At 44.8% G+C, this 27392-nt stretch overlaps 1 protein-coding gene across 7 annotated transcripts in view; it reads left to right on the forward strand.

Annotated features, from left to right (window-relative positions):
- LOC6500508 (hemicentin-2) overlaps positions 1 to 27392 on the forward strand; it is a 102983-nt gene continuing 75591 nt past the window's right edge. For 4 of the 7 annotated variants that reach the window (XM_044714036.1, XM_032449845.2, XM_014911104.3 and 1 more), the window contains exon 1: positions 2 to 231. The gene's annotated coding sequence lies outside the window, so the exon portion shown is untranslated. Of the gene's footprint in view, positions 232 to 13942; positions 14019 to 27392 lie in introns of all 7 variants that reach the window. The other 3 variants (XM_032449843.1, XM_032449842.1, XM_032449841.2) reach the window with 2 other exon arrangements.

Raw genomic sequence — 27392 nt, forward strand, 5'->3', positions numbered from 1 at the left:
TGCTTCGGCTTGGCTTTTCCGGCCCAATTCCAGTCAGTTCAAATCGGAACATCGTGCGGATCGGATGGATAGCCTGCTGTTGCGTCGGGTCTTTTGAAGACATTGTGACTTGTAAACGGTGATTTGTAAACGGTGATAAAGTGACCCGGTGACACGGTGTATCTGTATCGGCAAGCAAAGATTTGTGGCAACAGTGACTGTTGCACTCCGAATGGCATAATATTAATAAAGGTATGGCCCCAGGCCCGAGAAAACAAAGTGGCTTAGAGTGATTTTCTGTTTAAATTTTTAAGCAACGCGACTGACGGATTCCGGATTGTTTTGTTCCTTTTCTATAATCCGGTGTGCTGCCAAGTGCTTTACATATATCCCCCATATCTCGGATGTTTGTGTGTGTTTGTGGAGGTGCCGGGAAATACTTTGACACACTTTTACTTCGTGCACAACTCCCGGCCATCGGTTATGGCGTGTCCTCGAAAAAGTTACAGCTACAGTAAAAATAAAGTAAAGGCAGCAAGGACCCAAGGAGCAAGGACGGGGGAAATCTCGGCCGGGAGAGCAAGAAACTGTTGTTGTCATTGTCGTCGTCGTAGTCGTCGTTCGCCTTTGGCTCATCAATAAAAGTTTCCTTGACATTTTATGAGCCAGAGGATTTCGAGCTCGCTTTACTTACTCCTTTCGCAGGATGGCCAATATATTAAAAGCGACAACGGATTAAACGCTCGGGTGCCCTTTTTATGTCCGCTTATATTTATGGACAATTATTTAAAAAATTGTCATTCCCCGGACTGAAAGTTCACACACATTTATGGTCTGTGAATGTTTTATGGGATCGCCCAAGGAGTTGAAATCCTTGAAGCATCCAAGTCATCCCTTTCCTTTCCCTTTCGCTATCACAGTGCCAAATTTAATTAAGCCTCTCCGCGATTGTTTATAAATTCATGTTAATGATATTTGGACAGCCGGAGGAAAGTGTTTCTCGCCCTCATCGAGGCCCAGCCGAAAAGTATCTCCAATTACGTGGAATCGTTGGGCGCGAATTCCGCTGCCAAACTTGTGAGAATTTTCCGCTAATTGTTTTCTGTCGAGGAGCAGTTCTCAATCGTCGCCAGCTGCGCGGCAAAGGACTTTTATTCAGGCTTGGCTCGGCAGGCTGCTCCCCCTCGGTTTTGATATGCAAATGGCCTTAAATTCCACACTCGAATTCAAATGGAATTGCCTCAAAGTTTTTGTTTGCCCCCCACATCCTGCAACCAACAGTTTTTGGGGGGCGGCACGTGCGCCGCAGTCGTTTAATTTTAAATGCCAAACATTTTTATTAATGGTTATTGCCGTGAGTGGCAAAAGTGGAGTTCAGTCGGTGTAATAATCGAAAATTGTTTTGGCATTAGCGACGAGAAGAAACGAGTGTTTCAAAACTTAAAGCCGCCAGTGTGAGAGCGTGGGAATTTATTCCGTGGCAGAGATTGAAGCATCAGGCCGCAGTCCGCGCATCAAACAGACATTCATTTAAATATTTTTACAAACTTTGACGACATTTCGCGCAATTTCGACGCAATGTGTGTGATCCATCCTTGTTCCTGCTGTCGTTCCGCTTCCCCATCGCCAAATATCCTAAAGGATGTGGGAGCTTGTGAGTTGGCCCCGGCATTTATATCAATTTCTTTATTCCTCACGGCCTTCCGCTGGCAGCCGCCTGCATTTTGGCATTTTTGGGAAAAATCTTCTTTTTTGGCGGGGGCCGGAGCTGGTCTAGGAAATTTATGTACGCGTTTTATGGCTACGTGGCTCGTAAATAAGAAAAATGTTGCAGCACCACCAGGATATCAGGGTTTTATCTTTCGCACATATGGTGGCAAGTTGAGGGAGGCCTTCCACCTCCGCAGAGTCCTTTAGTTTGGCGCTCCTTCAGCGCCCCAATCAGCATTTGATTTGAAAATGGCAAAAGAAAATTATTTCATATATCACATGACACTCGGCTCAAATAACTGCCTCGATGGCACATTTAATATTTGATTTGTTTATTTGATTTCGTTGCCACAGCTTTCCATGACAGCCGGCAGGAAGCTCAGTCCTTTTGAAAAGGTTTAAAGAAAATTAAATTAAAAATTTTTCCCATCCATTTCCAAGAAAGTAAAATTGCATAAGAACTAATTCGAAAAATTTGAAATCAAATATATTTGGCTAAGGAAGGGGAGAGTTGGGCATGGAGTGGGAGGCGAAGCGAAACACACGCACACTTTAAATACAAATGTGTGTTCAGAGGGGCATGCAACACAAAACTAAGAGAGTGATTAAAGGAGAGTCTAAAATAGTTTATAGAGAAATATAAAAAAAAAATGTTTAGGTAAAATAATACTTCACAAATGTATGTATAAATATTATTTGATTTTCAACAAAAAATGTTTTTCACAAAACTGCTAAAAACTGTATTAATCAGGCAGGAGTGTGATTGTCTAAAGTTTATACTCCAAAATTTATGTTTATTTTTTTGTGTGTAGAGTGGACCTAAACAAAGCCTAGTTCGTTAAACTTGCCCGTTTATACCGCACACACATGCAGATTTCACCTTTTTTTGTTGCCGTGACTAGCCAAGCAGAACGCCACAGTCGACGTCGGTGTTTCGTTGGATTTTATTTAGTTTTCGGTACAGTTTGTATGTGTATGGGCATGTGTGTGTGTGGCGCAAGTTTGGAAAGCCAACTGAAATTTCCACCCCACCTGCAGGTGGTGGTGGTGCTGCTGCATCGGCCCGATGTTGCATCAACAAATGGACCTGCAGAACAGACCCTCCCTCCGATCCACAACCCTCATGGCCTTTTCTTGTTTTGTGAACCAAATTTGAATATTAAAACAGAATTAGCCAAGTGCAGCAAGTGGCTGCCCTCCCTCTCAGTCCATTCTACAGTTCACCGGAAACGGAAATGTGCTAGTGGGCGTGGGCAATGGTTGCATGCAAAACAGGGCCAATTAATGGGAATTATTGATATTCTCGGACGTGCCGACTCCGAGGCAGGGTCCTTGCATCAGAAACTGTCCTAGTCTGGTTGGAAGTGTTCCTTGAAATACTGTCGCACTTTTGATTTTCTTTGAATGCGGTCAGAAGGCTTTTCCCAGAAGCCAATTGCATTGAACAGGCTTTTGTTTTCGTGGAAAAATATGGCAATTAAATGCGATTTAGTTGGCTCCTGTGGGCCGAGAAGGAGGTGCCCACCTCATCAATTTGCATAACAAGGGCAATATGGGCAATCGGAAATCGTTTTCTGATCCACTTGCTCTAATGAGCCACACCACCGTCGCACCGTCGGTGGTGTTGAAATCCAATAATTGGAAATCTGAACTAGCCACCGTGAAGAGATTGCAAAAACAAACAAGCCAACAGGCGTTCAGCAGAGCCAAGCAGCAAAACGGCAAAAAAACGGCTAAAACAAGAAATCGAGCCAGAAATAGAAATGAAAAACAGAAAATACCCACAACAAAAAAAAAAGTGAGCAATACTACCTCCCGTAACTGTTAGAATGGCACCTGCCACAGCGTCTGTGGCTAAAATTTCAAATTTTCATTTAGAAAAACACCCCAGCCAGATGCAAATAAAAACAAATTTGTGTATGTGGCCGTGCGGCAGCTGCATGCGCAACTTTTCCATTGTACTCCCAGTTTATTTTGTATATTGCTCATATTTTTGTCGAATTTTCTGGCCCCCCCACCGCCACTGCGAATACCGATTCCGCCTCGCATTCCACAACTTTTCATTTTGAATATTTGTTTTTATATGGACTTTTTTCTTTCCACTAGGCACAAATTAATTAAATGCACTCGACTGTGATTTATGCGCTCCTGAGAGCCGAAGGGAGTAAGGGCTTGGGATATCATTCCCAGCCCCCAGCCCAGTCCGAGTCCCAGGCCCAGGCCCTGGCCAGATAAGCCTGCCACAGAAGCTGTTGCAATTAGGCAGAATATCGAGTAGGGGCGGCGAAGTTTCCACTTGAAGCTAATGTGAAAACCATTACGACTCACCGCGGGCGGGCAATGATCTTGCTTCATGGGCCTGGCATTTAAAAGCCAAATCCACTTAAGATTAACTTATCACAACGCTGCTTCTTTGTTGGTCTTAATGGAGGCTTTATACCCTTGGGGGTATGGTAATCACATATTGTTGTTTTCAATTTTCATAAACAGTATATTTCAAAGCAGAATCAAATAAGTAGGAAAGTAAGTATTCGTATTAGAAACGTATAGAGTTTCTGTATAAATATGTAAACTTAAATGTGTAAAAATCGAAATTGATTAATTTGTTTAAAGAAATTAGATATTTGAGACTGATTGACGGGTATACTTTAAGTCGAGCTTTTACCCTTTATGGCTCTGGCTTTTGTTAAAGGCCATCAAATTCGAGTTGGAGTCAAATGTCTAATAATTTTCAGCTTAAAAATTCATTAGATACAAATCGCCGAACCCATATCAAAAGCCCCAAAGCCACAATGGGCCACTGAGAGAGTCCGAAATGATTTACTCGCCCAGTTGAGATGGAGGGCCTTGTCTGACCCTGACTCGCATCTCCTGGCTAATTTCGCACTAATTGATTTCTTTTTGGGCCAAGATGAGAAGTCGAAAGGAGCTTTAATTGAGCGACTCCGCCTCCCTCTTTGGACGGCTGTCAAATGTTTTCTTCCGAGCTTGACACGCGTTGACAGTTGGGCACGGCATAGTTTTTGTTGTTGGGTGTCTGGGTCTCGGTTTCGGCTTCGGTTTCGGCCTTTATGTTTTGTCAGTCTCTGGCAAATCGAAAACTAAGTGCAGTCAAAGTCTCATTAGCTGATGACTTTAATGCCCGCGCCACGCCCCATTCCGCCCGGGCCTCCCCGCCTCATGTAGTTCCGCCTCTGATTGGGTTTTAATGCGTTTTGGCAGCCGAACATTGTCCACGATTCGTTTACAGAAGTTTCATAATTTGTCGCTGGCTCTGATTGATGGGCCGCGGCGATCCCCCTCCCAACTGGCTTTCCGCCTGCTTATAGTTTGTCATCTTTGGGCCATTATCCAAAATGATGTGGCCTAAGCTCCCAGAGATTCCGATCTTCAGCTAGACGCTTTCACATCTACCACGCGCAATTTGCCACGCACTGCGAATGCGGAGGCACGTGTTGCAGAAACGCCTCCAGTTCGACCCTTGAACTGTGGAAGATTGCCATGGGCTACACCCAGAGAAAATGTTTGCTTCTTATTCGATAATCATCATCGTAAACCCTCCGTCATCGAACAAAAATGTTACTTTCCCAATTACGATTTTGTTCTCAAGTGCAGGCCACTCGAGAGGCGTCGTAATGGTCCTTTTGGACAACAGACACATATCATTTGGTTAAAGAAAGAAACGAACAGATAAATTTTGCACTTTGTTTGCTCGCCACGCCCACATTAATTAGAGGGGCTGTGAGGGCCCGACGACTAAGAGGTTGAGGCAATGAAGATGGCTGAGGGCCTGCTAAAGTCCGCCAATGGATTTCGGAATGCAATTTGCAGCGACGACGTGACTCTGAGAGGCCATCGGAGTGGTCTAAAGTGGCGGGTCACGCTGCCGTAGCCGGTGATGGAGATGGAGCTGGGATCTCGGAGCTTGCCGGTCGGCTGCATGCACCTGTAGTACCTGTACAGGTACACACATGTGGGCAATTTAATGCCTCACGCCTCCACTGCTTTGCTTAAATCAGAGGGAAATACAAAAGAGCGACAGGCAGACTGCCAGACAGACAAACTGCTTTCAGTTGGATCCATTTCAGGGCCTTCTTTTTTTCTTGCCAGTAAATTATATGAAAATGCAGGCAGAGCGAGTCGAAATTGGCGATTCAACGCTCCAGTTCCAGTTCACAGACATTGACACACTTTTGGCCAGCTAGGCAGCTGCCTGGCTTGCTTTCTGTGGATTCCGTGGATGGATCACTGTACAGTGATCACGTCTCGGATGTGTAGGAGTCATCATCGCCGAAGAACCTCCGCTCACATTTCTGGCTGCAATCTAATTAGCAGCGTACAACGTGCAGCATGCAGCATGCAGCGTTCGGCGTGCAACGAGCAACTTGCAACGTGCAACTTGTAATGATCCGACAACTTCGTGCGGCTGCTGAATGCTAAAAGGCCTCATCAGAACTGGTTTTTTTGTATCCCAAAAAAGCAGAAAAAATGAGAAAACGACGTTGTTGGTTTTGCTCGGTTCGGGGCCTCATAAATCTTCAATTGTCATTATTGTTTGTCCGTTTATTTAACTTTATTATTATGGTACCCCTTCCGTGACTCTTGCCCCATGCCCCCTCAAAAATAAGCTGCTTAAAAGATTCCTGGGAATGCAGCAGAAAATAACCCAAAGAATGGATCTTCTGTACCCAGTTGAAGGCAGACAAAACTGCTAATGAGCCTGGACAGCTGAAGAAAGCAGCTTGGTCATCATTTCCCATGCAGCTTCTCCGCCTCCCGCCCATTGATGCTCTATCAAAAAATACCTACCCGGAGAAGTCACAAATCTGTGGCAATTATGTTAATTTGATTTGATGCCATTTACATTGCTTTTTCGGCCATTTCATGGTCAAATAAAATTTGTTGCCGCAATTGCATTAGCACAAGAACTGAATAAAAAAGCGGGCCGGCAGGATGGCGGTGTTCGCATCGAAATATGTGTTAAGGTCAGGACAAGGGGCCAATCCCAGGACGAGGAGCAGGAGCTGGGGCAGGGGCAGGGGCAGGAGCATCAGAAATGAGCAGAATAAAAAGATTGTTATGACAAAGAAAATGAAAATAAATGAGGCCGCAAATGTCGAGGACGGGGGAGCACCAAGTGGGCCACAGATAAGCGAATCGTATACAAATGGTCAACTTAACTAAAACAATAACTACCCCCCGATTGCCTCCGCAAAAGCGGGAAAGCAGAAGAATAACACTAAAATGAGCAGAAGAAAACCCCCATAAAAGAAAAGCGAAAACAAAAGCCGACAAAAGCGGGCGCCAGTTGTAGAGAAAACAATACAACTGGTGGGTGGCAGTGGGTTGGAGCTGGAGGCTTGGGGGGCCGACTGTCCCAAGGAAAGCCAGCGAACTGCAAATGTAAAATTAACAAGAAATCAATGCGAAAAGCCAAAACAAACAAAATCTGGGAAAATCGGGGAACTACAGCACAATAGACCGTTGCCAAAGATACCCTCTAATAAATATTGGTATCGGGTTTCTGTAGCTATAACTTCTACAACTTTTAGTTCATAAAACTTGAAAGGGTTGTTCAGTTTTCAGAAAACTTTTTAATATGAATGCTTTATTATATAATTATAACCAGAAATAATATTTATTCACTGATCAACTGTGTTGAATCGATATACCTTCGTTTGGCAGCAAAGCCAATCTGCAACTTGGTTGAAATGAAAACCGAAAGAAGTCATAAATAAAAATTGAATGAAACGAATTTCAGTTGGTAGACGCTTTTGTTATTTCGCGGTTATCAATTCCGACGCACAGCTGGCCAAAGGCAGGCATCGACTTGGATGGCATTAGCCAACAAGACCCCCACTTCCACTTCCATCGCTGCCGCCACCCCCACCACCCACAGCCGGCTTCCCTGGATAGTTTCCACATTCGAAGCGCTCCCACGCTCCACTGAACAGCTCCGCGAGGGGCAGATGGGGAGACGAAGGCTGCGACGAAGATGTTGCTTGGCTGGCACATCAATTTGCGATTATGAAAGGCTGCCTGGCCAGCAGCAGAAGCAGCACCAGCAGCATCAAAAGCAACAGCAGCGGCAGAAAAAGCAAAAGCATCAGCCTCAGCATCAGAAGAATGGGCCACTCTCTATTCAATCCGAAGAAATCTGAGCATTTAATGCGCAGCCAGCACACTAGAGCTAGCATCGTTAGCGTCGTTCATCAGAGGTCGAGGGTGCTAGTACAGAAAAAAAAATAGTTTTAAATAATAAGAATTTTTTAAACAATAGTTTTATAATTACGAGTGAAGTTTTGAACTAAAAGATCTTAAAATATCTAGTAGAAGTTACAAAATATTGCTTAACATTATTAATACACAATCATTTAAAATAAAAGCTATTTAGGGAATAGCTGAAAGGCTTAGAATTACAACTCTTTAGATAAAATATATAGTTCTTCAGATCAATAAGTAGATAATTCAGAAAGAGGCAAAGAAAATGCTAGTCTGATGAGATCATGTTGCTAATATTAGACAAGAATTGCTAATAACATCAAGAATATTTGATTTATAATTGTTGGCTATGAATATTTTTTTCTCTGCAGCTGTAGATCGTACAGCTGCATTTGGCTATTCCGAGGCATCTCCTAACGTCTGGGCCTCGTTTGGCATTTCTTTGGCTCAGGCATGTGGCCTTCGCATTTAACAATCCATTCATGTTGCTGCTGTAGCTGTTGCCGTTGCTGTTGCTGATGTCGATGCTGTTGCTGTCGTGATTGTTGTTGCCGTTGCGACTGCGCATTTATGAGGCTCTGTTTGGCTAGTTGTCTGTGGAGAGTCACTGTCTTGTGACTCTTCTGCCCGATCGGTGACAAACTGGTTATAAGCGAGGTAGATCAGGCTCGAGGGTAACATGGTGACCTTTTCGTGCAACACAGGGTAAATGGCATTCGATTCTCTGCAACTATTTTTGACCATAGAGAGTTGAATGGGTTTTGCAAACAAGTTGGCACAAGGAAGCCTTAACTTCATATGGATTGGTAATAAAAAACGCGAAATAAATGTAGCTACGTTAATTAACTAAAAAAAAGGAAATACAGGAGTTTATTTCGTTATGCAATATTGCATGAATTTTGTAATTCGAAGAGGAGCAACAACTCTTGTTGAAAGAAAGTATTTCGAAGCGAGAGTATCCTAAGATTCGGTTTTAAATCAAACCATGTTCTTGCTGTTTTTTCAATGGTTCTTCATTTGTTTTTTAGTTTTATGGCCGGCTAGTACAACAGGGCACAAAGCAGTGCCTCAGAATGATGTTTCTGTGGCTGTTGTTGCATTTGTAGCTGTCGTTCCGCTGCAGTGAAGCGCATCACCGCTGGCTGCTACTTCTTCTTCATGTTTCTGAGCCGCTGCAGCCGCGTGCTGATTCTTATTTATGCTGCCACACGCTCCACTCCGCTTCGCCCCACTCCACTCTACGCCACTCTACTCCATCCGCCTCAAAAACGCGCTTGTCCGACGCTCCTACTCTCCTACACTCCGATCGCCTCCAGATTAGTTGCAATCGGATCCGACTTTTGCTGAGTTATGATTAAATGGCATTTCGTGCGAGTCTCCTCTGGTGTCCGAAGCTCCCCCGTCCCAACCGGCTTTATGGTTATTTCGTGCCTTAAAACGAAAAGAAGTCCACGTCGCGGATTGAGAACGAACGAATGTTTGTGGCTGTTAATTTAACGCTAAATGAAGTGCGAAATTACAAAATAAAGCCCCCTCTGATCCCTCGTTTGTTTTGGCTATGAAAAATGAAATCGGTTCTTGTTTCTCCTCACAGCTTGACTCACATCCCGCCAACACCACTCCGACCCAATGCCCCTCCGACAAAAAATCTCAATAAACAAAACAAAGGCTTCGGGGCGCTGGATGATGAGTAGGCTGTTGTGTTGCTGAGCGAAAATTTGTTTTTTTCGGTGAATGCTTTTAATTGTTTGTTCGGTGGGAATGTCATGATTGGGCCGAGAGTCCCCTCGCAACTCCAGATTTCGGGGGACTCTTTACGCCTCCCTGGCTGCACACGTGCGCCGGAAATGACAGCTCGGCAGTTTGAGGAAATGCGAGCCTGATAAGCCGGGCCATTGACTCAGGATCGGTCAACAGGTACACAGGGGGAAAACACATACAAACATCAGTATAATTGGGAGAACAATCATTCGAAGAATTAAATAAACAAAATGTTTACTAAAATGCTACTATGCATAACTAACATGGTAGTAGATGTTTCCTAATTGATTCCCAATACAACCCACAAGATACCCATTTTATTGACATTAGCAAGCGCCGGTACCCTAGACAGTTTCAGTGACATTTTCTGACTGTGCAGGCGGCTGAGGAAACAGGCAGCCCAAAAACATACACACCAGACAGAGACTAATGCACATTTAATGCACTGCCCCTGATAACAACAGAAACGCAGGTAGACATCGACTGAATCACCGGTAATGGCCAGAAATTGCCCAACAAAACGCCGGCACTCATAGCGAGCACAGCACTCCTCAAACAATTTGCTCTGTGTCTATAAATAATTAATGTCCTCCGGGCGGAGGCGGAGGTGGACGGAAAATGCAAAGAAGGAGGCTGTCTGGACGAGCGCCTGTCAATTATCAATTCAGCGAACTCGGCCTGCGACGCTCCTTCGGTCAGTGCGGGTTAAAATGTTAACCCGTTCGGGGCATGAATATCGATGATGACTCCCACTCCTCGTATGATGAATCAACGACTCTGCTACACTACAAAAAACACACTTGGAAATATATTTTTAGATTCTAGATGTATAATATCACTAAGATTGATTATATGTTTGCTGAAAGTCCAAAATTTGTTCTCCGTGTGGCCCCTGGCTTGATTGCCTCTTGTGTCTGTTCGTTTTGTGTGTGCCGGAATAATAAGCAGAAAATAATGCACTCCCTCCGGGGACTGCTCCCACTCCAAGGGCAATCAAAGTGATTTACTCGCATCCCCAACTCGGAGATCTGCTCGGATCGGCTCATCTGTGTGACCTGTGGCAGCTGCAGTTGGGCGGGCGGCCGGTCGTCCGTAGTTTCAAACATTTTTGCATAATTTATGCAATTTTAATTTCCAAAAGCTCGACCAGAGTCATCATTATCGCAGAGCTGGACAGGGCCGGGCCGGGGATGCGTGGGCGGGATGGTTGGACAGAATTTGCACTTTTGCCTTTTATATTACTTTTTCAAAATTATATCTGAGGTTGCCGAAAACTTTGCCCTCCGTTCTGTGGCACATCCCCCGTTCCATCTACTCTCTGGCGACCCCTCTATCATTCTGCTTCTGTTACCAGTTTGCATTCAATTTTGCGCCAACGTCCGTCCAACTGGCCGACTGTCGTTGTCATCGTCATGGCTGGCTAACAGTTTTCGCCATTGTTCGTCTCTGTCTGGGCCCTCTGCCGCAGACCCCGTCCATTTCCAACTCCATTGGCGCATAGTACACCTTTCCCTGTTTGCGGGTTTATGGTCTATGGCCACGTAATTTACCTGTTTCTTTTTTTTTGCGCCCTACCACATTCGTACTCGCATTCAGATTTAGATTTTCAGCAGAATTGTTTTCGAAAAGTTCGTTAGAAAGTGTTTTGTCTGATGCGGGGCCATGCTCCGTCGAAGATCTAACTATTGCCATGGTCATGGATAGACTCCACTGGAAGAAAGTATTTTTAATTGAATAATAGCCCTGGGAAAGCTATGAGGTATAAGCTAATCAGTGTTTTGAGCGCAGGACTTTTTCAGCTTCTTTTCACTGCCGTAGGTCCTGCCAAGTTTGATTTCTTCCACTTTTGTTTTAGAGGCAATCCCTCTCTGAATCCACATCCACCTGCTTATGGCTCGTGGCGAGGCCCGGTGGTGGCCGCCCAGGTGCTAATTACACCGCACACCCCCCGCAGTATTATTGGCTTGTTTGTGGGAATTGGCTTCAATCTTGATTCAAGCGATTGCCCAAAGTGTTTTTGTATTGAAGTGTTTGCGTTGCTCACATTCGTCCTGTTGTTCTTGTCAATGGGCGCTTAATTAGCTTTTAAACGGTGGGACAGAACTTGGGGGGGCTAGCCTGCGAGTGCTGCCTGGGGAATGTGTAATTAATATTCAATATGTGAGAGCCACCCACTGCCAACTATACGCGACATTCAGCTAATTAATAGTGTTTGGCTTGACTGCTCGACCACTTGCGATATCGATATATGTATGTATGTATATACCACTGGTTGTGGGTGGCGCTTAGCTCGCTGGAAGAAGAACCACAGCGACCACAACAATGCCATGGTGAGCGAAACACACACGAGTGCGTCGCCAAACCCCATTCTCAACCGAAAGCGAACGGAGCGTACCTAACATCATTATCAAAATCACACAAATATTTACCCAAATAATTTGTCAAGTTGACACGAGAACTTAAACTTTAAGCGGCCGGGAATGTGATATTCTTAATGCGATACGAACAATGGCCAGAAGGCCTTTTTTGTTTCGCTAAGGATACCATCTACCATCACCAGCCACCTCAGCCAACACCTGACATAAAAATCCAGCGAGGCGAGCATAATCCTTTATGAAATTTGTTTTCACCTTTCTGGCTCTTGGCCCGTTTTCTGCAGCGCCTTTGGCTGTTGGCCATAAAATTAAAATTTTCTTTACAAGCATTAAACGCTAAATGAACCTGAAAATTACGCAAATCGTCAGTCCGACACACACAAAACCGGGAAAACCAGGAAAAACCAGGAAAACCAGGAAACCGGGAAATGAAGAACAACAACAGCGACAACAAAGCGGTGATAAAAGAGCGCCAACACCTTGACAGCAGGTGGAAATGAGAGGTCCTGGCGGATGAGTTGACATTGACATTCCGGGTTCGAAGGGGCGCTGTCAGAGGGCTTGGTTCGGATTGAGCCAACGAATAAATCTGGCAACAAAATTTTACGCCTCAATGTACCCGGGCACACCCACGTCTACCTCCCCTCCATACACAGCCACTCACACACATCCTGTTACCAAGTATTCGTGCGCACGTCAAATTATGACAGTCGCTAGATTAAGCGCTACCTGCCACCACCCACACATGCCACCGCCGCCACCACCCCCACTTATCGGCGGTGCAAAGGGCAACCTTTTTTTAGGCGCGTTCACAAATTTCGTTTACACTAAATGCAAATGCCTCCATGAGCGGAAGAGGGCAAAGGGTTCGACTCAGCAGGTTGAACTTACACGGATGACTTGTTCCTGCCGCAATGGAACTCAGGGCCCAAAAATACTACCACAGGTACAGGTTGCCCTCCCAAAAAGGGTCTAACGCTGTTAGGGTTTACCATTTTTGTAAGGATATTGGATTTTTGGATAGAATTTCATATAAGTAATCTTTAAGGTCTACACGAAAAGGTTCTTATAGTAAAGGTATACTTATAGTAATGTATATTTTTTCAAGTAGCCACAAGTTATTAACAGAAATATGAGAAAGGATTAGTAAGGAATATCCCTTAGAATGTCGTTCAAAAGATTATTACTAAGTCTCAGGTGGTTTCCATGGTTTAAAGTACTATTTTATTAAATATGGACAAAAGAATCTAACGAAAATACTCTTAATTTTTGTTTGGCAAAGGATATCTGAAAGTTTGGGAACCTAACCCAACCCAACTCGATTCCCTTCGGTTCGCTCAACTGGGGAACGATGTCTCATAATTTGCTTATGCGTACATGTGTCTGTCGCCGTGTCTTTTCCTCCCATGAATATAGATTTTCCCTTCCGCCCACTGGGCTGGCACAAATATGCGTCCTGAGCCATCGGAAAACATGTTGTCCCTAAAAGCAAGACACGCAACATCAACAAGAACAAAGATAGCTGCAGGGGGGATGGGTGGAAAATCGAAGGATAATAAAAAACAGAGCCACAGAGGGACACAATTTTCGGGACTGGGCTTTTTTGTCATTTTTGGGTGTGGCAACATAAAGGTGTTGACACATTCTGTGTTGATTCTTATTGGGACTCTAAGCCGATTTTTATTCCAGACGCAGACGCATACACCTACATCCGAGTGTAATGGGATTGTCCTTGAAGGGGGAGCTGGGGATGTCTTGGTGTCCTCCGGCTCTCCTCTTTTCGGGCCTGCAATCAATTCTCATTTGGCTGCCTCTTTTGTGTTTGGCCAAATCCTAACATACTTCGTTTATTTTTCGCCACTAACCCAAGTGCATTTTTCTTTGTATTCTTGCAGGTAAGCCAAGTGCCATCCGAAGAGCGATAGTATCGAATCGGCTAGATCTGGGAGGCAGAGGCGGAATAAGCTTCTGGTAAGTTGCCTCCAAGGCCCCAGTTGACAATGCCACCTGGGACAGGTGCGCACTCTATCGTAAAGTCTGCCTGAAAAGTCGTTGCACCTGTTGACGATGAAACTAAAGCGACGCCTTCAGGGGACTCTGGGAGGTGGCAAATAGCAAAAAGTATAAAAATAATAAATATAAAATCATTTTCGCCATGCTACAGCTAGCTGGGACACATTTCACTGGAAGCATTTCTGCGCCCGTCGCGTCGCTCAGAACTCAACAGTACTGCTGACACGATGCTCGCTCTGATAAATCTTAAATGGGGGAAAAGCATAAAAATATTTTATACACATACATATACGTATAAATATGGCAAAATGAAAATCTAATTTAAAGCAAGGCAGCCCAGCCGGGCGTCAATAATTGCCCCGAACAGAAATTATGCTGAAAGATTAAAGTCATTTATTATAATTTATTTATTCTTGTTTTGTCCTCCGCTGTTGCCAAGCGCTCGTATGGATCCCAGTCCGGATGAAGGGCAAATAATGGTGGCAATGTTGGGGTGATAGAGAGTGGGTGGTGGTAAGGGGGGCGGTAGTCCTTGGCAATTACTTTGAAGTGGCGCACTAGCCCAACTATGTACTCGCAGGGCCGTGGCGCCCCATTAAATTTGCCACACTTCATTGGCTCGCACAGAAATAATAATTTATTATTTAATTTCTCTCGGACAGCGGCGGCTGCTGCGTCCGGGGCGTGGCACTTGGGGGAAGTTGGTTTAAAGTAATTAATTTCGGGAAGTGTCAAAGTTGCTGCATGGCCACGCCAAACTTTTCGTCTGGCCAGGCACGAGGATACGCCAAATAGGAGTCGGCCATAGAGCCGGATGTAGCTGGGGGCTACACGGCCATGGGAGTCGAATTATAAAAACCAATCGGGTACTCGAAAAAGCATAAAACGTATTTATATTCATTTATTTACTTAACCGATATATTGAAACATAAATTTTACATTAAAAAAGCGTAAAAACATACGTGGTTATATTTGAAAAAACATTTTCCAGTCATTGTTTATTTGTTCTTTTTATATAAAACATATTTCCTTTATATAAGCTATATGGCAAGACACAATTAATTTCTAAATTATTAAATCCTTAATATGAAAACATTACAGAAATGGTATCTCCGCATTTTCCTTTTATTTCCTTTGAAATTTTTTCCTGACCTCGCCTCGGGGCGCAGTGGCAGCAGCAAGTTAATTTTCACTCGCGAGTGGCCCGTGGACAGTGTCCATAAAGAGAGGAAATAAATAAATTAAAAAATTTAAATTAATTTTTAATATGCCTGAGTCCCGCCGGCTCCGAAATTCATCATCTTCAAAGCTGCAATTAGCCTTTAATTTACGATGTGCCACGTCCCCGAATATGTTTTGAATGTATTTAGGTAGCTCGAAATGCCCAGACATAAATTAAAGGGTCCCTTTTTGCTTTCTTTTATCTTAATGCTTCGCTTTCTTGCACAATCATTTAAATGCGTAAATTCTCATAAGGTATTTTGTGTAGCGTTTTATTGCATACTTAGGGCCTCAGCCAGGAATCTTCACTGCGGGGTCCGAGGGTTAAGGGCTGATGGCCATTATTCAAGGTAATTTAATTTGAAGCGAATTGCGGACTTCTCTATGGAGGAGTGAAGCCACCGTCCAAATCGAAGGCTCCTTCCGACTGTCAGCCTTCGACAGGCGAAATAGGAAATGGCTGTGGTGTGAGAGTAGGTGGGCATGATGGTTAACCGCAGAAGGAATGGAATGGAATGGCCATAGCTCGCAACCACAGTTGAGCACCACAGTCAAATCCAAACAAATAAACGCTTGACCCACTCTGGCCAACAATGAGCAATGTGCCAAATGAACGGCCAAAGTTCAGACCGAGAATTGTGAGCTGGGAGCGAAAACTGAGCAGGCGAAAACATTTTAAATGCAAATGAAGTGCCGCACTTAGGAAGCCGTCAGCTGGGAAGCTGGGGAGCTGGAGAGCTAGGAGGCGAAAAAAATAGTATGGCAGGAGGAACGTTGAGAATAACTGATAAATTAGAGAAGCCCAGCTCGATTTTAATAAACTTCAAGCTGGAAAAGCTCCAACAGCGACTCAAAGTATGTCAAAACTGGCTAAAAGCACAAACAGCCTCATCGTCTCGCCACTCAATCAACCCTCGAGCTACCCAGCTTGAAATTGCAAAGTTTGGCAGCGGGATTTCAAAATGTGTTTTTATGATAAAATATTTTAAAAACAATTTTTTGTCTTCCACAATCTCCGTCCCACCAAAAAATAAAAGGAGGAAAAAAATCCTTGAACCAAGTGCTTATGGCTTTTGACTGCCCTCGAACAATCTAGCAAATTGAAATACTCGTAAATAATAATCAGTGACCACCGGACAGGAATTTCCTAGCTGCAGGATGGGTCAAGTTGTCCGAAACTTTAGCATACATTGAGGCGGGGAGCTTAGCCTGCTCGTTTCGGGGAATTCGCGTGATTTATTTGTTGCATAACTCGGCCAGGACGCAATGGGGGGTGGGGTGAGAGAAACTTGCAAAATAAATTGAAAGCAACATAAGTTTGTCAGTCGCACCGACTTCTGGAGCGGAAAAGTTTTGCCTTGCAAGTAATGTACTGGGAGAGGCGCTTGTAAAAAATTGCTAGCATACTTTTTGGCGCGCTTATAATTGTTTTCCATTCCCGGGACCCCACTTTCGATTCTCCACTCTCCGCTTTCCGCTCTCTACTTTCTCCACTTTCCATATAACTCATTAGGCAAAAGTTTAATGCGAATCCCCCCTATCCGCTACCGCCACCTCACTGTTCGAGCCCAGCTGCGGGAGTTTATGTTGAGATTTACTTTAACTACTCTTGCGCCTGCAACTATGCAATAAATCCTGCGAAATTTGTGTCCTCCTCGCTCTCTTCGTGCTGCCAGCCGCATAGCCATGACCCATATATAAGGATACCGAAAGAGGAGGAACCCGGAAGGAGGAGGGCCGCCGCCAACCGCTCAATGGAGTGGCTTAGTGAGGGGCGGCGGATGAAAGTTATATAATAAGCAGCATTAGCTACACATGTTCGTGGTAAATCGCTCGGGGGCATTGGGACAGTGGTTCAGTTGGCATCCTGGCCAGCTGGTGGACATTATTCAGTGGGCTCTGCCGCTGCTTGAGTGCAAGTGCCGCAGAGTCAGATACTCCACTCGGTGTAGCCCCCTTGGCTACTCGCCTCCTCGCCATCCAGCTGGACTGTCGAAACTTTTCCAATCTAAGCTAAATAAAAGGAAAAGTCTCTCGTGTCTATCATGTCAGTAGGTATTTTATTATTTTTAACCTCGACGCGCCACCACCACCACCACTACCACCAACCTCCAACGACCACCGCCAGTACAGCTGTCGCTCTGTTAACCCACCGCCTCACCGCCCCGCACAATATTGTGGGAGTGCTCGTGTTGTCTTCTGCAACTAATTTGTCAATGTCAAGTGTTATTTCTTATATTTCGCTTGGTTTTTTTCGGCTTGAATTTTTGTACTGCTGCTGGCTGGCTGATGCTTGCAAAACTTTTGCGCACGCACACCCACAGCGAGACATCACTCCAGGCTCGCCTGCTTCTTGCCACCCACAAGCCATCGGTGGTGCACGTAATATAGTATGCCGGGATGGTGTGTACTCTAAGGCAGTCGTGCATAGGGATCTCTCGAAAGGCTAGACAAATAAATATATTTCGGTACATAGGAGTAGATAATATTTTCTTCAGTCCTTGATCCTTGAATTAAATTTAAATAAAATAATCATTTTCCTTTTGCCATTCTACAAAATAAGCACTTATTCACTAATTCTCTTTGATGAATACATTTTCTTCTAGATCCAAAAACCTTAAAGGACATTTAATTTATGTCTTGTTCCAAGCATCATTTTCAGTTCTTTAGATATATTTTTTTTAACTTCAGGTGAGGTTTCAATTAGGCAACAGCCGCATTTAAATTCTCTTCCAGAGGTGACGTCAAGGAAGCATTTTAAAACTTTTCCGGGCAGCTTATAAAAATTGCTGAGCCGAGGAGACCTTAAGCAGAGAATGGTGCTCGAAAATAAAAGGCTTTGTGTCTCTGCTTGCAATAGTTTTTGGGGACCTGCCAACTTCGCTTAACAATCAGCGTCAGGCGGCAGCCAGGTGACAGTTCCCCACCTGAAGACACACCCGTGTGCCCTGTCCCGTCTGTCCGAGGCGCTCGCCTAATTGCCGACACCGCTCCTCCGTTGAATTTCGCTAAGTAGATTTTCTTGTACGGAATTTTAGCGAGAGTGGCAGGCCCAGATCGGAGCGAAGGAGCAGCGGAGCATCAGGGCATCAGAGCATCAGAGCAGTACAGTTGACACTTTGTGTCAAAGTTCATTGCAGCGGCAGTCGGTCAGGAGCCGTCAGATGTCCTTGTTGCTGTTGTCATGGTAGTTGCTGCCACTGCGGTTGTTGTACTTGTTGTTGCGTGCCCTCGAAGCATTTTTCGGTCCTTTGCTTCCATATATACATACTTTTTCCCCCGTTTAATGCTAATTAATTGGATGGGGCTTGGGGCTATGGGGTGAGGTCCTTGCTTGTTTGCCAAATTAATGGCCAACTTCTCAAGTGCTCAAGAGCAGCTCAAGCAAAATACTTTTTAGCGGATTTCAATGGAAAATGCCATAATTGTATGGCACTCGAGTGACGTTCGCATAACAATTGAATAGGATTTGCCAGGATGCAGGAGCGCGGGAGCCCGCCATGACGCGGCATGTGAGCTAAGGCACATGTGAGGCGCCCCAGCGTAATCACATGGCCCAGTGAATTTATTGAATGCCTCGGCAAAGACATAATACAAAATAATACAAGTACGAATATGTAGAATTTTGTCATGCCAAGGCTGCTGAGCTCTAGTCCGCCCCGAAGTACAAGGACGAGGGCGCAATCAATTCCGGTGGGGGGAGAGCCCCAGGTCTATTAGGCGCAACAATTGCTTTTTACGCTCATCAACAGCAGCACCCGAAATAATGCCCCTCAGCCCCATCACGACTCCCTCTCAGGTTTCGATATAAGGTCCCGGGGACGGGCCATATTATGATGGTGATGACGATGATGCGGATTCCGAACAGCTGCTGGCTTTTTTACAACAAAAATAACTTGAAGCACCCAAAGTAGAGGCACATATGCTACCGAAAAGCTGTAAAAAATGCTGCGACAAAAATTGCCTTGCAAAGTTTATAAAAATTAAGCGTCAAATATATATTTACCAAATTACTGTGACAGGCAAAGCACGTAGCTTAAATGCACTTGACGAAAGTGACAGTAATTTATATTGAATTAGACTTCATCGGATATTGGAAACAAAATGTTGCGGGAGGTTTTAAAAAAAGTGAAATGTTGGATAAAATTTAGGAGCATATATACTAGTAGGAGCCATTTAAAAACTAAAACTGTTTTTTTCTTGGCAAATATCATATCTAACTTACAATCCTTAAAGCTTTTTTTTCCCTGTGCAGAGGCCAGAGCAGGATACCTGCCGTTGTCCTTGTCACGACCCCACCTCCTCATTCGACCTGACCCGACTACTGCCATCACTTGCGCTAAATTAGATTTCGCCCGTTCCAGGCTCGTTCGGCGTTGTCGCTTCATTTTGTCAATTGTTTGGACTTGTTAGACTCTGTCAGAGAGACGGACGAGTAAATGGCCAGAAGCCAGGAGCCGAGCAGGAGAGGGAGCTGACGAAGGCGGAAGGACACAATGACCGCTGCTCGGCAAGGTCCCATTGTAAAGCGTGAGCCCAGGCCCGGCATTGTGTTTGGGGACTAAGTAGATTAGGGCCAATTACACTGGCATCAGCATCACCGCCACCATTGGCGGTCTCGCAGATGCGTCTGCCTCTCCTTCTCGCCATCATTGTTCGTGAATGAAACTTGAAGTCCTCGTCCTTTGACAGCAAGGAATTCAGACGTTTGAAAAGGAGCTCGCTGCTTCCCTTACTCCGGCTTACAAACCGCCTAATGTGCCAAAAAGCCAAATGAGTTTGCCTGCACAAACACCGGTCCGAATGCAAATGCGACTGCGGATGCGAATGCGGATACCTATGAAATGCAATCGTCAACCGCACCACGGAGCACGTGCAATGTGTGGCTTTTCTGTCATTCGAAAGCCAAGGCAAACACAAGGTCCAGCGCAATCGCAAACGCCCACATGCTCACGGGGCCAGGTGCCGTCATGCATACGAAATATTAAAGTTTCGGCACACGGATGTGCGGCAAAGGTTCAGGGGAATACCCTTTCTCAAGGATTTGCACAAATTTTGATATTTGTTTAATATTACTAACATGATGTTGAATTCAACTGTTGGGCGTGAATGCTCCCTAAAATCCTTTAACATTAATCCTATTTTTTGAATCCTGTTTTTGCAAATATATTTCTGTGTAAAATCAGAATTCTCTGAAAAAGGATTAATTTAAATAAATCTCTCCCTGCTTATTTAATGTTAGGCTAACTGCGAACCTAATTAAATGGTTTAAAATTACTTTCCAGGGTATTAGAAGCATTTGAACAGAATACTCGTTTTGACATGTGTGCATCATGAAAAACAACAACAAAGGCAAGAACATTATTATTCATAATTCAATTTTCTATCGGCAGGAGGAAGGTGCCCTGGGAAGGCACTCCCTGGGAAGGTGTGCGGCAATAATTTCACGGCAACCGCGTGTGGGTAGCGCAACCGTATTTGTGTGCAGTTAATGTGCATTCGGAATGCATACGGGGTTATGCAATATTAAGCATACGCATTCGACATGTTTGCACTAGGGCTGGAGCAGGAACAGCAGGCAATGTGTTGGTTTTACCTGGTGGGCGAACAGGTGGACTGGGAAGGACAATAGGATGGCAAGCAATAGCAACAGCAGCAGGTTAAACAAATGTCAAAGCAAACCGAAATTCACATCTCGTCCTCGACATTATATTGCCGTGTGTTTATTTAGTCGGGGATGCGACAGGCAATGCGATTCCAGGCCGAAACCAGGCTGGCATCCTGCATTCGGAGTTCAGCTTCGTGTGTGTGATGCGGCTCAACTAATTGTGTTTTGTGCTCCGTGCTGGCAAACAAATCTAAGCCCGGCACGTTTGCCGCACGGCCATAAATTGCCATCAATTTATGCATTTATTTCGTTAGTTTCCGCCTCAGATGCAGCTGTGTTTTGTGGATTCAATGCAATTAGGCCGGCGAAGATGCTTGCACACAAATTCTTACCATAAATATTTTGGCATCATAATTAAAACGAGTCCTGCAAGTGCTTGCCCCACTTTGCATCCAGCGGCATATAATTTAACGCGACATATCCGCTTGCCGGGCATTTAGGCTTCATTCAGCCACTGCAGCTGTCGTTGCAAACGAAACTGCAATGGAGACTGCACTTGCGACTGCAACTGCAGCGGCAGGTCTCACCTTCCGGCTCTCTGCAAACGGATATCCGGCAAACGCAGACCGCGACTCACGTTCCAGCTGCATTTTTCTCCAACTTGAGCCAAAGGAACAGGCCTTTGTTCGCAGCTCAGACATTGTAAAACAGAAGTAGCGACAACAAGGACGAAATGGAGAAATGGAAATGGCCATTAAAAGGAAACACTTTGCGCACTTTAATTTATTTTCAGCGCCTTGGAAAAAACTCAGAGGCATGCACAGAAAACATTTTGTTTGAAACCATACCTAGAGTCCTTGGCTAAATTTATCAAAAGCTTAATTTTTAAAATCATTTGACTTAACTAAGTACTAACTTACTCAGTCTTCGTATTTTTATACACTGCCCTAAAAGAAAATCTCAGAGATTTTCTTTCCACATGACCAAGTTAAGGTCTAAGGACTTCAACGAGCTGAGTGGTAGAAAATTCGCCAGAAACAATTAAACAAGTTTCGTTCATAATAATGTGTCCTGTTCTGGGGCTTTTGATTAACTCTAAAGAGTGGAGTTTGAAGTTTTTAGAGTTTCTGAGCAAATATTGACTCAAAAAACTGCACTTTTCGCTTTCACCGCCCTTTGGGATATCGCTTGCATGTCTAGTTGCTATCCTTCCATCGCTCAGGCTTAATTTAAATAAATGTCACACCATGTGGCCAGGGGCTATGGGACCAGCCCCTTGACCTCCCGCTGGCATCACCCGTTCAAAGGTCGCCCGCTGGGTGAATCGCGACATTTTTGTGCTGCGACACTGCTCAACTCAGGCAATTTGTTGTTATTATTTTGGTAACACTTTAATTTCTGTTCGCGGCCCTGCCACACGACACGCAGCGCACAACAACACAGCGTGAGCTAGTTAGTTGGCAATAAGGATATGGCGTTATCCTTTTACCAGCTATTTAGCATTTAAATGCTTAGCGCTTTGGCCTCGTTTTTTTGTTGGTATCCTGTTGGTTAATTCTAGGTTGAGGGTATATTAGGTCGGAGAAGCTTACAAGTTGGCAGTTTATTTTTAAACATTTTTATTAAAAGCAGCTCGCTAAGAAGAGTTGGCAACATAAAATACTTTATGATAACTTATAAACATTTTAATATCTCCAGCTTTTACTTTATTGCTACTTTATATTTTACAACTTGTTATTCATTAAAGTCGTGAAAAATAGTAAGTACTCGTCAGTTCTATTCGAAACTATTCTAACAAAGAGCATTATTTGTTTTATTTTCGCCATTCGTGGTTCTCAGAGCCACCCAGGGTGCGGTCTTGACTACGTGATGCCAATTTCCAACAATGTTATCGTGGTCTTATCTAGATTTTGTCCCAGCTTTCTGAAGCTGCTGCTCATTCTTACTGCTAATGAGTGCCAAACGCAGAACGCGACTCCGATTGTTGCAAATTTTTGTTAAGCTGTATTACGTATACGCAGCGGCACTTCTCCTCCAATATTATTCTGCGCACTTAATCAAGCTAGCCAAGGGTTTATTACACACATGAACTGCTCGAATACTGAAACTACCCCACACAGTAGCGCAACCGGGCGTATGCGTAATATTTGCTTGCTTAGGCTACATACGAAAAATATTTAAAAAATAATTCGTTCCAAGATTTCGATGCATATTGAATTGGTATCGCTGTGCAAATCGTTAAGGTATTCCGCTCAAGAATCGGATCAGTATTGGCAAAGATATAGCCATCGCTGTGGGCCATATTGTGGCTCCATGCGTTCTTGTGCATCTAAAAAATATTTATTTTCTAGATTTTGATGCAGATTGAATAAGAATCGATGTACAAATCGTTTAAGGTTTTCCCTTCAAGAATCGGATGATTATTGCTGGAGCCGTACATACGTTGGACTCGCTCTCTGGCCAAATGAATTGTGGGGTGTAAAATTTTTGCGCCATTTATTTAAATTCCCTTCGAGTACGCGGGTATGTTGTACACACTTCTAAGCGCATGTAAGCCGTCATTCCACCCAGCCACGGCAAGCAACTCAAGTCAGAGACATTAAAAGCATTTCTTTTGTGGTTCTCAAAGGGGCCAGAGGCTGGGGATAAGGGAGGTGGCTGGGGCGGGTGCCACTGACAAGCATTCACAATTTACTCACCACACGGCAGAACTAACCGCCATCCGCCCCAATGTAATAAGCAATAACAGTTACCCAAACGATGGGCATGATACGGGGGGATAAGGGGGTGGTCTGGCAAGGCGCGAAACTGAAATGGCGCAACTTTATTTAATATCCGTAAGCAATGTCAGCTAAACAAAGATAGCGAACTGAAGGCAGAACTGAAACTGACACACACAGAGACGCGCAACCGGGCGTATGCGCAATATTTGGTCGCTTAGGCGGCATAGGAAAATGTTTGCATTCGCCAAATTGCCTTGCGTGTCAACACTAAATAGCAGACAAGTCTAAATACTTGTACCCTGCCCTCAAGCCACCCACTCCTCAACCCACTCTGTTGGAAAACTTTTGAATGTCGCGCAGTTGTTTTGCGGTTCGGTCTTTCAAAAATATTTTCGAGCTAAATTTACGCGTTCTTGGCACACACTTCGAACATCCTTTTCAACTGTTTGCTCACACTCACACACACATAGAACACACATACACACATTTTCATATGCGTGTGAGCCAATATTTGTTGTTGTTGATTTTAGCCGAAAAGCAAAGGAAAAGCAGCTTAACTTATGTCAACCCGATAGCATCGTGAGACCATAAATGTCTCCCCAGACAACTTTGGCCGCCTTTGCCGCCTCTCCCCGCAAAACATCGAGACAGAAGAAATCGCTGGGACGTTGCGAAATCAGTGGAAAGCTTTTCAGAAAGTTTTTGTCAAACATTTGTGTGGCACTTGTAAATTTGTTGTGATTTCTTGATAGCTCCTTATGCTCGTGTGTGTGTGTATGAGTTTGCGTTCCGCCCACAAAAGGATATACCTCCCATCCTCCCACCCTGGTAGGCTGGGTGAGTTTTATGAATTTTCATGTGCTCTCAAGCGTGTCTGAAGAGAAAGCCGAGAAAATGCCAACATGTGAAAGAATTCGCTCACTACCCCCAACTCCTGTCATCACCACCCACTCCGCAGAAGGGTGTGTAGAACTGAGTGTGTGGAAAAAGTTTTTCTTTTTCAGGCTTGAGTAACTTCATTAGAAAGAATTTAAAGCAGCCGCTGGCGTTGATTTATGGCAGATATATATCCGCAAGCGGAAATGATTATGATAGAGCCAGATGAAGGAAATGAGAAACGAGAGCTTAACATCCCGAGAAGCCAATAAAGCCGTATTCGCTTTCTTCACTGCGCCATTCTGTGGCAAATTATGGGGCCAGAGCACTTGATTGAGTGCAGTGAAATGCACGCGGCGGAGGAGGGGGCGGCGAATTCTTATCGCATCCAAAACAGTTGGAGGACAAAATCAATTTCACCCCCCACCTAGTAGCGCACCACCCACCCCCAATTGGCCAACTTCGCACAGCATGTGGTCAGCTTGACATTTTTTGCTTGCAATCTGCGTCGCCGGAGGAGAAGCAAATTCCTGTGCAGCTTCTGGCACTCAATAAAAGCGACCAAAATAGAGGGAGAGGCCACGTCCTTGGTGCCGCGGGGCACGCCCTTTCGTGGCTGGCACTTCATCATCATTTGGGCCACCCACCCGACCCCCTCCATCAAAATGAAATGTCAAACTAAATGGCAACAATTTTGATTGAATTTTTTACAAAGTGCCATGCCACTGGGCTGCCAATTTTGGTTGACCGAAAATGTGCTGCAAATAGCACCACGTTCCGCCAAGGATATCCAACTGAATCTGAGGTTTTCGCACTCGATTTTAACTCACAGCTCGGAATTCGGAACTCGGGACTTGGGCCTTTAAAAGTCCCTCTCCGGGACGTGACGAGGAGACATGCGAAATGCCAACAATAAAGTGCAATTCATTCTCTAAACAGGCTGCATGTCCTCCATCCTTGCAAGTGGCACATGGAATGAGAAAATCACTGTGCTTCACGGGCGGGGGAATATGTGCTGGGCTTGGGAGGCATAAGAGTGGGCGTGGCACGGCATTTTATGACAATGCCAATCTAAGCGAAAGCGAGAAAGACGTTGACATATTTTTCTTGACAACGTGCAGTGCATTTCTTTCCAGGCCGCTGACAAAATGTGCCCGTTACCGCAATGCAATGAGCCAGTGGCGTAGTCGAGTCACAAGGGGATCTTTGAGTTTGCTAAATCATGGGCTGGCTTGAGCCTCCCGCCGCCCGTTTCCAACCTGTATCGGGACTAGTCAAAATATTGGCTTAAATTGGGATATCAAGCCCTCTGCCTCTGAACTGCTTTCTCGTCTGTCCCGAGGATACCCCGGCCATATATCCTGACTCACTTCGAAACTGACTGGGGCTTAGAACCCGGTGGCTCCGACGGCTCCGCCGGCTCCTGCATCAGCCGCTGCTGCATCAGACACAAATACTACATTAACCCAAATGCAAAGCCGTGCCAAGAGCCCGGCAAGTAAATGCCCACGGGACGTGTGCATGTGTGAGCAGCCATTGCTGTGCATCTATGTATTTGTATATGAGAGGCACAGTGCATCTGTGTGTGTGTCACCCGCAGCTGAATTGATGAGAATGCGGGGCAGAACACTGCCAGTTACCAGCTACCAGAGTTTTCAGCCCCCTTAAAGCGCCAGTTACGGGCGCAGTTACCCAAGAATACGACGAAAGGATTTTATTGCCAATGATCGCATTTGGTAAGCCCAGTCTCCAGTTGACCTAAATTGATGATGGAAAGACTATTAAATGCGTCCTCTGTCTAGGCGCTTTTTGTTAAGCAATAAGAGATTTTAATCATACGTATGAGGGAATATTCTAAATCAAATATTGAACGAAAATATTGAACCAGATTAAATGAAAAGCCAATCCGTTCTACTGCTTATACCTTTTTCCTAATGAGAAACTCAAAATTCCTCGTATTACCTTTTAAACTGAAGCCATTGCCAACCCACGGCAAGACCCTCAAACAGTCTTAAACTTGCGAAACGCAGTGTAATTGCTACTTGACTTGGCTGCCGCCAGAGCCCTATAATGTTGTGCAAACAATGGGACGAGTTTAAGCACCGCATAGTTAGCATTAATGCTAATGCCTTGAACTTGAACCCAATTTAAAAGGGGGCCCAACGTTTTGGCCATTTCATTTGCATTGAGTTTTAAATAATTTGAAGACGGCAGAGGCTGTCTACAAGGGCAACCGACCAAAGGATGTGTCACCCAAAAAATATGAAATGGACCGAGATGGGTGAGCCAGAAAAAGCCGACCAAAAGAAAGGGAAAAAGGTCAAAAACACTTGGCAGTACATTATCTGGGCCACTGGCTGAATCGGAGCAGCCAACCGATCCAAGGCAACTGACAACTGACGGCGGACAAACTGATGACAGACGCTTGGGCTGACATTTTCGTTATTATTCTTATTGCTGCTGTTTCTGGTGCGGCTTCTGGGAAGCATCTGGGTTTCATCTATAGCTGATGCCACACCCATTCCATTCCATTTCGCTGGTCTGCTGATGCCACTGCCACTGCTACTGCTGCTGCTGTTATTGTTGGCTCAATTTCCTAGCCATTTCCGGCTGTTCTTCTTCTGCCCGGCAAAATTACGTAAAACATACAAAAACAGAAGTTACTCGGGACAACAACAACAAAGTAGGTTTTGGGGCTTCGAGGAGGGGCAGAGAAAAAACACACAGACCGTGCGGGTCATTCCACTTGATTTCCGAAAAGGATACTGGCCACACAAGGGAAAAAATGCCCAACATCGTAGGAGGTGTGGTGGGGGGCAAAAAAAAACCGCAAGTACAAAAGAAATGAACTGCTCGGGAGGACCCTCACCGTCCCACTACCACTCGTTCTTCGGCCTTCAGTCA

This window comes from Drosophila ananassae, chromosome 2L (assembly GCF_017639315.1).
Source record: "Drosophila ananassae strain 14024-0371.13 chromosome 2L, ASM1763931v2, whole genome shotgun sequence".
Taxonomy (NCBI): Eukaryota; Metazoa; Arthropoda; class Insecta; order Diptera; family Drosophilidae; genus Drosophila; species Drosophila ananassae.